Raw genomic sequence first — 15,319 nt, forward strand, 5'->3', positions numbered from 1 at the left:
CCGAAAGGCAGTGCAGCTCCACCAGTATATCCTACCCGGATTCGAACCCGGGCCCCCCTGTTAGGCGTAAGTCGCATTTCCGTAACGGGACCCGGCGGAAGCGAAAAATGAAACTGTTTACCAAGGAACATATACACAAATTATGCTCCTGACTATTCTCCTTTAAGTTCTGTGTGTTTGGTTCCTTTCTTAGCATATTTTTCGTTTGCAAAAGCTACCCGGCCGGGACCTAGGTTGAGAATTGGCGAGAAGCTCAATTGTGAGGATGCTACCAGTTGAGCTAGAGGGACATCCTTTTGCCCTGACTGCTGAAAAAGCTAGTAAACTTCACGATGACGACCATAACCATGGCAGATGGAATGGTCCTTTTCATTAGGCGTCTAATAAGAGATGCTAAAGCTATCATTTGGTGATAACGTGGGCGTACGGAAAGAGGGATCTTTAAATGTGGTACTAAAGTTTACAATGTTGGCGGTGCACATAGGGAGATAAATTTAAAGGTATACCACCCTTAAAACACACGGCTTGTTAAGTACCACTGATTGAGGGAAAGAATGGGTTTTCTCTTCAATTTTGACATCGGTCTGATATACTAAAGGTAACTACCATGCCTTAAGGTCCTTTTAGGGGTGGCCGGTGGTCAGAGTAGGCCAAATTCTCTAACAAGAATAAAATTTCTTCATTAACAGTACGGGATACGAGTATTTTAGCATTAATTCTGAAACTTAGGTCTTTATTTGCGTAACTGATATCTACCGATATTCTTCTCTTACAGATGCCCAACGTTCCTTTAAATCGGCCCCTGCAGTTACAAAGGGCCCAAATTCAGTCTATGCCAAAAGTGCTATATAACCACTGAGTATGTCCTTAACACCAGAACACGAGATATCAAGACAAGGAGTTTAGCTGAAGTATCTTAGAAAGTCACTGTTCGACCAATTATCAAACTTGATATTTATTTTCCTGTATCCTACCCACCCACAAAATATCAGCAGCATCCATTCACAGCGTCTAGAGTTATGAGATTAACAAACAGGCACACAAAAGGCACCGAAATCATAAGTTTCTTGGCAAACTTAAGATGGGGACAGAGGGAGGTGTCAGAAAATCCTGCACACAGCATTCACTGTGACCTCTGCAATGTTGGAGTATGCAAGTCGTACATGCATCTGAGTCAGGTTTATTCTACGTTGCTAATATTGAGTCTCTATACACCCCCCCAGGGAGTTTCCCCCTTGAAGACGATACCCCCTCAGGCCGATTTCCCCCAACCCCTCTTCACCTCCCCCAGTCTTGTTTGTCGCTACCGAAACGTAACTTATCTAAATGTTTTTTTCTTCTAAATTTACATTCTCAAGTATAAAATTTGTAACGTTCAAAAACTTTCCTGTGAGTTGAGCTGCGTGCCCTGTTACTTGACAGGATTACTTTTTAAGGAATGGGTGATAAAACTTTCTTGGCGGTTCTTATATGGATCTAGTCTTTGTCTTGTAGCCTTTTAAAATACTGCAGTCGAAAGACAGACCATTACATCAAGCTACAACAGACAACCTTCTGTACCAGCACCTCTGTTAAGTGTGGCAGAAACATCAGCAAGATGATGGTGGCCACCAAAACACTAAGAAGACGAAGAAGAACTCTCGTTGTCATTCCAACGATCGACCCACGGATGTAGCTTTGTGGTTCTGTCCAAGGTTGTGGGCTTGATGTATCGGTAAGCCTGTTTTGAACTGACCGGTTTTCCTGATTGGACCAGAATGTTTTATCGGCAAAGTCATTAGCTGTCCCCGACCGACCCGATCTTCTCCAGCTATCGAGCACAGTGTCGCCTGACTGAGTGGGTCGCTTTCTTCTCCTAGCCTATGACCGACGCAAATTGGATCGCTATAGATTTCCATGTTGAGATTAAAGGTGGTATCTCACTGCATGCACTTGGAGCACTAGTGCGGCATTGCGGGGTTCGAAAGGTTACTAAACGACGCAAAATTCAGAGATAAAGAACGAAATTTCTTACATTTTGCGTTAATTTGACTTCTAAGTCATACTTTTACGTGTTGCGCATTATCTAAATCTAAAAAAAAATCGGGGAAAATACACACCAGTGCCGCAGTGAACGAACCCCGCACTGCCGCACCAGTGCCTCAGGTGCAGTGAGATATCTCCTTCAGTGGGTCGCTTTCTTCTTCTACCCTATGACCGACGCAAATTGGATTTCCATGTTGAGATTTAGTAGATGCCAAACTTTTGTAGTGGCGTAGATTCCGACGATATGGAACTGATGAAAGAAAACCGATTCGTGTATTTTTGTCATCAAATTGAAGGTTTTGTGTGATAGAAAAAGCTAGGACCGTCTAGCTGTAGATTTCCATGTTGAAACTAAGTAGACTGGAAAGAAGCCAAAATTTCGTAGTGGCGCAGTAGATTTCGACGCTATGGACCTGATGAAAGATGCCCGATTTGTGTGTGTTTGTCATTTAATTAAGGCTTGTTGTTGAGGTTTTTGTTATGGAAAAAGCTACGGCCGTCTAGCTGTACATTTCCATATGTTGTGATTAAGTAGACTGGAATGAAGCCAAAATTTCGTAGTGGCGCAGTAGATTTCGACGCTATGGACCTGATGAAAGATGCCCGATTTGTGTGTGTTTGTCATTTAATTAAGGATTGTTGTTGAGGTTTTTGTAATGGAAAATGCTACGACCGTCTAGCATGTTGAGATTTAGTAGACTGGAAAGAAGCCAAAATATTTGATTTTACGGTAGTATGGCTATGTAAGGGAAATATGTTGCATGCATGCAGGAGAAAGGTCAATTATGATCAATGGAATCATCACAGATGATAAACTGTTAAATAAATAGATAGATACATTTCTGCAGAAAAGGACAAAATCAAACCATTCCACTTAGATATTATTTGCCTGTCTTCTCACGAACAATTAAAAAAGGAAAATGTTCGCGGCGTTTTTATATTCGCGATTTTTTTTGCGGCAACCCTTCACCGTAAAAATTGTTGTCTTTTGCCATCGACGTCCTTCCACTTGTCTCAACAGTGAACTTCAAACCAACTACTCCACTTTTTCCCTTCCATAGCCATACTACCATAAAATCGAATCCCCGCAAAATATTCCTTTTAGAGTATGTCAGGGAGCAGGACGCAATGCTGACTTAGAGCTGCGTACATAAAACCGAAGAAAAACGTCCTAGTTCATTGGCATACCCATTTGAATGAGCAGCGTTCAGAGGCCAGGTCGTACTTGAAGATGAACGACTGACCGTAATCGCTAAATCTCGCTCCTATAGCTCCACTCTCAGTGATTGCACTTTCAATAATCTACCCTAAGTCCGTCCCATGATTTATACTTTTCCTATTCTCTATCACCCCACCGCCACTTTAGCCGGGGCTGCCGTAATCTCGGCTCTCTTGCACCACTCAAGCGTGGTTCCCTATATTAGGGGGTATCTCACTGCATTTGGGGGCACCAGTGCGGCACTGCGGGGTTCATTCACTGCGGCACTGCTGCGTTATTTTCTCCGATTTTTTTTTACAATTCAGATATAATGTGATACGTAAAAGCATAGTTCAGAAGACAACAAAATACACAAAACGTAAGAAAATTGCAGTGCCGCACCGGTGCCTCAAGTGCAGTGAGGTACCACCTTTAGAAAGCACTATGATCAACGCAATAAACGTGACGCTAAAGCATCAACCTCTAACTGCGGTCGAAATATCTCAGTTTTGTGTCTCTTTTACGATCCACACGTGCGGTAGCTTTAAGATAAGGCCTGATGTATGTGTATTTCCTTTTTGCCCTGGGTCCCTCGGCCTAGCAAAACGAATTGTTGTACATGTGTTCCCGGCTAATTTCCTCAAAAACAGTGATGGTATCATAATTTTTTGACATTAACTTATTTTCATTATTTTTCGGCCGACGTTATTCTTCTTTATTCAGGGTGTACATATACATTGGGGGCACTAGGCAGCGAGGCTGGTATCCTGGGCACATAAATATAAATATACAATACAAAATGAACATGTATATACAAGTAATAGAATACAATATCTTTTTACAATAAAAACAGGTAAAGCTAACACTTGTGCATGACTAGCTAAAGATTTACTGGACAGAGGCACGACATTATTTAAGAAATACATGTACAGTTTAGTAATGTAAAACTGAAATCGGTACATGTATCTAAATCATATAGCCATTATAACTGCTCTTCGGTGTAACACACCAGCATAGAAATGTACCACACAATGGAATTTTTGATATCGTATTGCAATTATACAGATCTACATTGTACACATTCAAGCATATTGATAAACTGAACAAAGCAGTACTGTGTTTAACACGTTCTTATATCAACTGTACAAAGCTGTATCAACATAGAGTGAAATACAGAACGTCTGTTTTTATTTTCGATACTCAGAGATGTAAAAAACTGTATTTCCCTTGTCAGCGGCTGACTAAAAAAAAGGAAGACTAGCGTCGATAGTTTTTGGTAGGTTGGTCTAGTAACTGCAAACTGGAAATGCAACTTTTTGTCCTATAGGCCCTAATAACATTCACATCAACCCTGCTCCCCTCTACGCAGGGTTGTAGCCAGCACCTGTCCTTCAGTCCTTTGAAGGAATTTTGCAGCTGGGACTGAAAAAAGTTTTCCCCATTCCGTCCCCTGGGACAGACAAAATTGATATGTTAAGATATGAAAAAAACTGAAACCCATGTGTTCTTCTTCAACAAAACAGATGCCATTGAACAGCTTAGTCTACAAGCAAAATTTGCACCTCAAAATGCAGGAAAAAGTGTTTCAGAGGGTCTTGATTTTAAAATTTTCTGGGAACCAGGCCCCCTAGAAATGACGCGCAACGTCACGCCATGCCTTCGGTGCTCGATAGGATTCCCATTCAAAATCAAGGGGACTGAAAATGGTTTCAGGCTGGCTACAACCCTGCCTCTACGGCTTACAAACGTGGATCCTGTGTGATCTACGCGCTTCCGTCATCCAAATCTGACTGATGGTCTTTAAAGTGCATCCGATGTATGACTGCAGCCATCGCACAATCTGAATCTACCTCCAAATTTGGGGCGACGGCAAGTCAATTGACTGCTTTACAGAATAACGGATAGGAAAAACGGTATGAAATTAAACATTTGTAATTGAAGAAAAAAAGATGGTTTAAAAATATGGCACTGTAAGTTTACGATATACGTTATGATAAAGAAGAACAAGTTTTGTGTTAATATATTTACAACAGGAAGAGCTACACAAATGGGTTACAAGTGCCACTGGTGCATCAGTTATGACCTCGTCAGCTTGAAACTAAGTTACAAAACAGCTATTGCTTAGAAACATATGTTGCTATTAGGAGAGTTAACAAGCAAACCGAGCTTTCCCACACGTGCGAAATACGTATCGTCACTATCCATCCATAGCTTCTCAAGTTGCTGATGGCAAATACACACAAATGGATACAAGCACAGAGAAAGAGAGAGAGAGAAAGACAGAGAGAGAGAGAGAGAGAGAGAGACAGTAAGAGAGAGAGAGAGAGAGAGAGAGAGAGAGAGAGAGACAAACACAGACACAGATACTTTCACACACACACACACACACACACACACACACAAACGCACACACACACACTTGCAGAGAGATAGAGAAACACACACACACACAAACATACACACAAACACACACACACACACACACACAAACGTACACACACAAAAACGCACACACACACTTGCAGAGAGATAGAGAAACACACACACACAAACACAAACGCACACACACACTTGCAGAGAGACACACACGCACATACACACACACACACACACACACACACACAAAATTCTCTGAAAGATTCCATTTATTCCCGTCCCAACAACCTGAAGAAAATTGGCCAAAGAATGTAATAAACTTCGCGTGGCCCTGAGCCTACTTGACAAAGAGGAATCTTGTTCTGGTCCTGTCTGATCTACTGATTATCGTGGCCATGTTCTGACAAATGGAATGGGCAGAACCCACTTAATCAAGACCCACCAACGGCAAATCGAACCCCGGCAGAAAATAACGGATGAGCTTGATGGATTTCGATAATTGCTCATTGGTTAGTGAGCTGAAATGACAGAGTACCCGAGGAGGGGCGGCATCCGCACAATCTGGAAGCATCAAGGAACTGCGAACTTTTTTCTCTCAGGGAACGTTTCAAAAGTTCTTCTGGGGGTGCAGAAGATGGAGAGATGATACAAATTGAAGAATTGAGAACTGTTTCTCAAAGAACGTTTCAAAAGTTCTTCTGGGGTGCTGAAGTTTTTTTTTTTCAAACATGAATCTACTTTCCGATTGATTGAAGTAGTTTAGGCATTTTTCTACCAAAAAGGGATTCACGAGAAATTGGATTTGTTGGAAATGCAAAGACTATACTAACCCTAAGGCTTATACATAGCTATAGCGAAAAAACTCGAGCCCAAACTTAGGAGAAACCTACTATTTGCGTTTCCTTGGTGTATTCTTTTTAACCACGAGTCGTACTTACGATAGATTTAAACATAACTAGTTGATTCAGAAAGAAAACATTTTTAACAATTGATCATTTTTTTTTAATTTGTCTCTTGTACATAGCGTATACACAGTCCTTCTCCTCCCTATTGAAGTTATATTGAGAGCGCTATGGTACACAGCCTTAAGATTACAGAATTTGTTTAAAGTGTATCATTTATCATGAAGAAAGCCTATAGGTTTAAACCGTCAGTTTTCAAGCGTCGGATCGGAGACCGAGACATGCTATAAGAACTATCATGGGGCACTTTGCAGATACGCCGCAAACGAGCAAGACTTACTACCTATCAGCTCAAAAAATTACTCACACTAAGTCGACCTAAACGTCAAACAAGACAGTCTCATTCCTTGTCCTACAATATCCCTTTGGGCAGAACACAGTACAGACAAATGTCCGCCTTTCTAGGAACTGTATTTTGAGCAAACCTTGCTTCCTGCAGAGATGATGACTGCCCCATCCATTGAATCCTTCAGGGATAAGGTGGAATATCTACACTAACACCTACAGTAGATCCCCAATTACAAGACCTACCATTACCCGAAACTACAACAGACAACCTTCTGTACCAGCACTTCTGTTAAGTGTGGCTGAAAGATGATGGTAACCACCTAAACACAACGAAGAAGAAGGAATTTTGTGTAACTACGTCTCTTTTACTATTGCAAAAACATCACGTCACCCTATTGACGTGGGGCTGCATTAAAGGGTCACAGGTGCCTGGGAAGCCCCATACCCCCCCCCCCCCCCCCCCCACACACACACACAGACTTAGAGACCATCTCCCCCTCCTCCCTCCCGTGGCAAAAGCAATTCAGGAATGATACAGACTTTCGATGACCTTTGTTACCATAAATAAAGTCACCTTTGACGTATAAATGGTGCCATCTTTGACCCACAAATGAAGTCATGTGTCATTACTTGACATTAGGGCCACGTACTCCATGCAGTGGGTCATTCTTGCTGAGCAAGCACGTACATACGGACAAAATCGTACGACAATAAATTTGATTGGTTTTAAAAGAGACTAGGTACTGGTGTACGTCGATGAAGATTAAGCATCCAGGTAATACGATACGTCAAAAAAGCAGCTACTCAAGCAACTGGGTATGATTTTGGAAACGGTCAGACAGTCCAGACAGCCATCCGGTGTCTATCGTCAGTGACACTGGAGAAATCTTGTTGGAGATAGTTTATATATCCTAGCTGTGAATGGATATGCAAAAGAGATTGGAGAACAGGTTTATTCTAACTATTAATTGATATGCATATAAAAAAAACTCTCTCCATCATCTCCAATAGGATTTCACTGACGAAAGACACTGGATTTTTTTTAAAAACCTTTATTGAAAAATCATAACAATTACACACATTGTAACATTTACATGTATAGCTTAATAACTACATCTCCGACTACGGCAGATACATAACTATAAAACTTAACAATTGGTTCTCGAAATCCTGGACGTTGTTACATTTACAATTACATGTAACCGTTACAGCTTCATGACTGAATCTTCAACTATGACAGATACATAATTCTGAAACTTTACAATTGGCTCTCGAATTCCTAGACACTTACATCACATTGAAACCACTAACACCACTAACACTACCTTAAGCATACTCTAGTAGTCTATGAAAGACACTGGATGGTTGTCTGAAACGTCTGACCGTTTCCAAAATCATATCCAGTTGCTTGAGTAACTGCTGCTTGAGTAACTGCTCTTTGGCGTAGACTGGCTGTAACTAAGTCTTTTGCAAAGTTAGTTACTCCTTGACATAATGAATTCGTCATGCTGAAATGATAGGGTTGAAAATTCCATGTGGAACAGTTAGCAGGTGCGGTGAGCTCCCAGAGGATGACAGGTGATGAATTCGCCGCCGGTCGATACGGTTCGCTAATAATCCCAGCCCTGCATCGAACCGCGAGCCGCTTTTTGTCTCCTCCTTGATTTACGAGATTCGCCCGTTTTGTAATTTACTGGCTGGCAAGAATAAATGATCGACCCATCTGTCAATAACTGCCGCCGGGAAAGCGGAACCCTTTCTTGTGACAGTGGCAAGAAGTCACCGCGCTAAATCGGTGATAAACTTTAAAGGGAGGGCAGAGGCCGGTTTTATTCTATCTTGCCGTAAACAGACGAAATTACACTCGCCGGACTATCATATTTCAGCACATGGCGTACAATTTGTCAGTATTGGTTAACACTCAAAACGACAAAGATGTACGACCACCATTGCTAGACCAAGGCCTTCACAGGCTGTTTCCTGCAGCTGCGGGCGTCTTGATATTGCGTTGCTGTCGTTATCTTTGTAAAAATGGAGATATTGTAATCAGTTTGTCTTTTTCCCCCACAAGTGTGCGTGTTGCTATAGCCTCTACCACTCACTACAGGTCGCTGAAAATATAGTAAAAATTGGCCAAATAAGACAGAAAACACGCCAGCTGCAGAGGAGTTACAGCTTGCGACGTAAGAAACATGTGGAGCCTGGTAGAGGCTACTGTTGCTGGACAGCTGCTAGGACGTAAGGCGGAAATTATGCAATAAGATATTTCGAGAATTTGTCATCTGGTTTGGCTCATCTCCAATGTTGTACACATGCAGAACATGATGACTAACATCAACACCTACACATGAGTCACACATGCCTAGGCGTTAGGGATACCAATTTAGAGATTGCTTCATAATATGTTCTTATAATGTAGTTGTTGTATTTAGGCTTGTTCATCCAAAATTTAGATGAATGTGTATTTTTGATCCGTGTACAAAGTCTATGTTTTCGGTCTGACTGTCACTATCTCATCAGATTGATATGAAGTGAGTAGGAAGATAATCCCACAGATAAAAATTGCAGAAAATGCAGCTCAAGATTTGTTAGAACTATTTGTTTCCTGGTGTTACCAGATTACGCGAAATGTGTTGATTCTTATCCTTTCCTGATATCCACATTGTAAAAATGATCAAGATAAGTTGTTGTCGGGGCAGAAATAACTACAATATACGCCTACTTTGTGATACCAGGTGCGCTGCTGGTAGAATAAGATTTGCACACAATGACTGTTATCAAAACTTATCATAAACACAGCTATGTGCATGCTCGCGGCTAGGTTTTGGAGCTGAAACATTTTTCTAGACCGCCTAAAGATTTACTGACCCAACTAACAAAACAGATCGCACCAATATGTTTCACCCCCTTACAATCTCTGCCAACTACCTCTTGCGATAGGGCGGATTTGAAAAAAACAACAACGATGTAGCGTCGAATCTTGCGGGTATTTTAATAGTCCTCATTTCCTATCATCTTTCCATCATAACACAGCTATATGAAGCCATCATTCTTGTACGTATACGCATACATGCATGAAATGCTTGCTAACTGTAACATCCGCTGGCGTCAGCCAAACGGACGTCAATCGCCAATTAGTCCTCCTTCAAAACCACCGCTACCCTTTCGTGCCGGTCGCTTGATGTGGTACTCACTTCGATTTCTCTGAATTTACGCAGGATTGAAGTGGGTGAAACCATGCATTATCCATAGAAGCCGTGTTAGGGGATAGAAAACGCATCAAGGCTACTTGTTATGGCCGCTTATATGGCCATTCAGAAAGTCCATGAGAATATGTCCGAGGAGAAGCCTTTGGATAGTTCGCTACGGTGCCATTTAACTCGTAAATCGAACATGTGCCGTTTTCAAGAAGTTTTCTTTGGAAGTTGGAAGACGCGTTTTTGCCGGTTAATCCCACGTGGCCACCCTGTGTTCCAAACACTACATGATGATAGCTGAGCAATCGTAGAACGACCAAATTTGGATTTTTTTTGGCCACCGGCGTAAAAGTATACGACCAGAAAGACCACAAAACACAGGAAACATAAAAAGATTCGTTATCTATCGATGAAATTCGTTGGGCACCCTGTCAAATGTTTGATGGCACAGCGGTCGTTCAGAGGTCTCAGTCTCTAGTGGAAATTGTCACGAAATTGTTAAGGTAGTATCTCACTGCACTTGGGGCACCGGTGCGCACTGCGGGGTTCGGAAGGTAACTCTCAACGAATTTCAGAGATAAACAATGAATTTTCTTACGTCTTGTGTACTTTGTTGTCTTCTAAGTCATACTTTTACGTATACGCAATATCTAAATTACAAAAAAATCGGTGAAAATAACAAAACAGTGCGCAGTGAACGAACCCCCACAAGTGTCGCACCGGTACCTCAGGTGCAGTGAGATACCACCTTTAGAGTGTTAAGTGTGACCTCCTCTCTATTGGATGCCATTCCGTGCGCCAGGAGAACCCATCATTGTACCGGTAATGTCCTACCGCGAAACTTCATCCCTGTCGTAAAAGTACAACGGGTCAAGAGACATCGGGGCCGGCATTTGTTATCGGGCGTAAAAACGGTTTTTGAAAAGACGATTTTTCATCGCGACGGGATTTCGTATGACTCGTTAGTTAGTATCACCGGAACGAAGGCTGATTGATTTCAGGGACAGCTACAAACCTCTTTCTGTCTCTCTTCCCTCTCTAAGTGTCTATATGTCTCTGTTTCTCCCTCTCTCTATGTCTACCTCCTGTCTTTGTCTCTTTATTATTTACTCTCAGTTGCTATTTTTTTTTAAAGTTTCCAACCGTTGATATTGTCCCTAAAAACTATTTTCATCCACCCTTCGTCTTGATTTCTGTTGCTTACATATCATGTTACGCACCATCATTTAAAAAGATATTAAAATTTCATCAGGGTCATAAAAAGGACATTTGTTTCAATATAATGCCCAAACCCACACATGAAGCTCGTAAAAAAGTGACCTCTGGTCTTGCAAAATTGTCGCTGAGCTTTCAATTCAGAAAAGGGGTGGATCAAACCTATCTGATAAATAAGATACGACAATTTCCACGTCCGTTCTTTTGACATTTCCATCCTAGCCATGGTGACCGTAAATAAGACCGGTTATATAATGGCATAATCCGTCACTATTTCCTTTGTCAATATACAGCATGACATTTCTGACTTGACAAATGACGCTCCCTTTTTCCTATTTGCAGAAGGGTGACGCGTCCGTACATCACACTGGTAATGCGTTCTTACAGAGAGATGGGACAAAAAGTTTTTTTCCCAAGCGCAATCTTACGGATTACTTTCCATATAGTTAGCGTGGTGCCCCTTTCTTGACCCCCTACCGACGAGACAATATTAGTCCAATCATCGAGAAGATTGCTAAAGATCACCCTGGCCGGCATCTTGCTCGCAAGGGTCAGGTTATCTCATCTGTGGGGTCAACCCCGCCTGGGAATCATTTGCGCCGTTTTCTCGGTCTGTAAGCCAAGCCTAAATAGGTTGATTCGCTCCATGCACTGTCTGTATACCAAGACGTGTGTGTGTCTTGGCTTAAACAATTGCAACTTTTGTTCCACGTCACTATTTCTTTTAATCATGATTGTAAAACTCATGACAATGGCATGTCAAGAACGCAAGGTATCAAAACCAGAATCTCCGCTGCAGTACCGTAGTAAACCACGGGGGCGGCAACATCTAAAACTTTTGTGGTCTTATAAAGCCATATCTACATATCATATATATCAAGACAATCCACACAGACCTTCTTTAGTTATGCTGTTTATACACAATGAAACATATGGACAGAAATAAATAAGGTACCATAGATGTAATTTTCATGGCGAAAGTAAAAACGATAAGCCTGGTCCGTATCTGATCCAGACGAAAGCATATGTTTTTCAATATGCATTTCAAACGAAAGGGTCACCCTGACAGTAATAAATGGCCCACACTCCTTCTTTTATTAATCTAATCTCTTTTTCCAATAATATGATGAATAATTGACCTATACGATAAATCACAGGTGATGTTTTGCATATTGTACCCTTAACACTATTTTTTAGTTGCGTTTGTATGTGTGCATGTTTGTATGCGGATTAATAGTATAAGTCTAGAATGCAAGGATGAAATATCTTCCTACGGTACTGCAGCGGAACTTCCGGTCTTGATATCTCGTGTAAATTGTAATGATCAGGATTTTTCAGCAGTTCGATAGCTCTCGGGACAGAGAGTAAGTTTTGGCCCCCTAGCGGAACTGCATGGGTCGGTTTTGTATCAGAATTTGAAAGAAAATAACGCAAGAAAGGGTTGACAGATCGTCGTTGGTGTTAGGTAAGGGAATTCGATTTTAACGATCTGACTATGTGTTCGATGTTATCTTTGCTTCAATATATGCGGAGGTATGCATTTTAATGTTGCCATTTCCAAGTTGCTATTGCCCATAGAGATACCTGTTGGAGACAAGAACAGAGAATGCTTTTTAACCGTTATAGGTCAGCGACTCAGAGGGGAGAGTATAGTGGCGTCAACGCAAACTGATAAGGGTTCCATTTCCACTGGAAGGGCGGCCATTGATCGGCCAAAATTGGATTTGTATGACCTATGACTTTATACTTTGATAACGATCCGTGGTGTAAAAATGTGAGTTGAACAGAACACACGAAAGTTGCACAGCACACTTCTCGATTGGACGAAATACTTTTGAACTTTGTTCGTTAAAAGGTTGCCACCTCATTGGGAATGCAGATATGGGGTACACAGAAGCATAGATTAAGAATTTTAAGAATTAATTCGTTGTAGTGTCTAGTGGTAAATAGTGCAGCAAGTTTCTATGCTGTAAGTCACACACTTTACTTCACTATCCGGTTAAACGTCTTTTCCTAAGCCGGCCGGAGGTTCGAGGTATTACGAAGCAAGTGATATTCTTCTTGCTAGCCATACCACTTAGATTACGTCCTAGGTGCACCTTCCTAAACATGGGACTCCAATACTCCAAATCCGCTATCACGGCAAACTCCTTTCCCGGCACAAGAGACCATGGACAACGTTAAAAATCGCGGACCAAAGCCCCCCCCCCCCAAAAAAAACAGCCCCGTTCCGAAGACTGCAAGGGAGTGTAAGACTCCAATACGCTTATGAAGGTTAGAAATCCAGGTAAACAATATTCAAATACAATTCAGTCTCTAAAACTGGATAGAAAACGGACATTTACTTCCGGACGTTTCGAGTGACATCCATCACTCTTCTTCATCGTAGTAGATTGAACTGTTTAGCGACGATGAAGAAGACTGATTTATGTCACTCGAAACCGTCCGAAAGTAAATTTCCGTTTTTTTTTATCCAGTTGTAGAGATTGAATTGTATTTGAATGGGACTCCAATTTTAGGTCCTTTTCGAAAGACTGGTGCAGCCCCAATCGAGATGCCCTTTCCAGGATTTAACCTGGGTCTGCCAGTTACCATCTAATTGGAACAGGAGCTCAACTGCGAAGCTGTCACCAGTTGAATAACCGAGACATTCAATTAGATAGACGAAGTCGAACCAAAAAAAAGTCTACATAAATTGGCACCCAATGAACCAAAGTAAACCAAACCAAACCAGATCAAACCAGAGTACACCAACCATAACTAGATCGTCTTATATTCCAGTAATAAGCCACTGTGGGTATACAGCAGCAATAAAGTTGTTTTCTTCAAAATAAGTTGAAGCTCAGTTTTGTTGTAGAACGTTTACGTCAGGGATATGATGTTTTTCTTCTAATATGACAGTCACTGCAGTTCTAGTTTCGTATTCAACTTGGAAGCAGTCCGTCTCAGTGACACGCACTTGACCTGAACGATGTTTGCAAATATTAATGAATGACAGCCTGGATGAGTGAATGGGTGAATGACTGATTGAATACATGCATTGTCCTCCCAACTCAATATCTGCAATGTCTCGGGCAACAGAGATTTGTGGCTTGGATACGACTCGCCTAGTCCCTCTTGGCTTGCAGGCGATTATTAGAGAGAAGCCGGGCTCGCCATTTCTGCTCACAGCGCCGTGCAATTTGCACTCGAGTGGACACCATGATTCTCCCGCCGGCTGAACATTAAACCCCCGTTGTCCTTCCTCACAATACCCGATGCGTCAGGACCAAAGTAACACGGCGGTTTCCATGGAAGTCTATCCCGCTAGCCCGGGGGAAAGCTTTCCGTGGCTTCTCTTTGATAATACCGCTAGGAACGAGACTCAAGGAAAGGAAAGCCCTTCATTTCAATAGTTATCCACATCTTTCTTTCCTTCTCTTCAGGGTACTTTTCTTCTTGAGCAATTTATTACCTGCTGCAATAGAGGGATGTTTCTCCCTATAGCAATGCATCAACCTAAGAACTTTCAAGGGCAATGTCCATTGCATGCTTTGGCATATTGCAATACCCGATAGTTCAGCCTATGTATCTGTTGAGTGATGTACGTATAGATGTTGTCAGCTACGCTCGGTATCGAATTTGGCAAACTACTACAATAACCTTTTGAGGAAAATGCTAGATCTTGAATTATTCCCACAGTTGATGTACTGTTATCTGAGAATTGAAGAAGCAGTTAAGCAGTTGTCTTGCTCATCTTTACGCAATATCACATACTGCCCTATGGCAATGCTGTATTGGAATGTTTGACGACGTGTAGGGTCATGTTGATTCGATTATATGGGTGCCATCCGCGCGCGCATCAGTTTTCGTATGTTTTAGATCATATATACTTTAAATCGTACAACGTGTTTGCAAAATGAGCAAATAATATGCCGTTAATTACAAAAGATATCGGACGCTAATGTCGTAGAATGCTAAGACCAATTCAAAAGTCAAAGAAGGAGATGTGAAAGAACCAAAATGAGAGAATTGAGAATCAATTGTTTTGTATACCGTACTCTGTGAGTTTTGTCCTT

The 15,319-nt window shown here is 41.6% G+C and overlaps 1 protein-coding gene across 1 annotated transcript in view; it reads right to left on the reverse strand.

Annotated features, from left to right (window-relative positions):
- The window catches only part of LOC118430963 (protein amalgam-like), a 37,358-nt gene that overhangs the window by 10,624 nt on the left and 11,415 nt on the right, over nucleotides 1-15,319 (reverse strand). The window lies entirely within an intron of this gene.

Source organism: Branchiostoma floridae, chromosome 14, assembly GCF_000003815.2.
Source record: "Branchiostoma floridae strain S238N-H82 chromosome 14, Bfl_VNyyK, whole genome shotgun sequence".
NCBI classification, from domain to species: Eukaryota; Metazoa; Chordata; class Leptocardii; order Amphioxiformes; family Branchiostomatidae; genus Branchiostoma; species Branchiostoma floridae.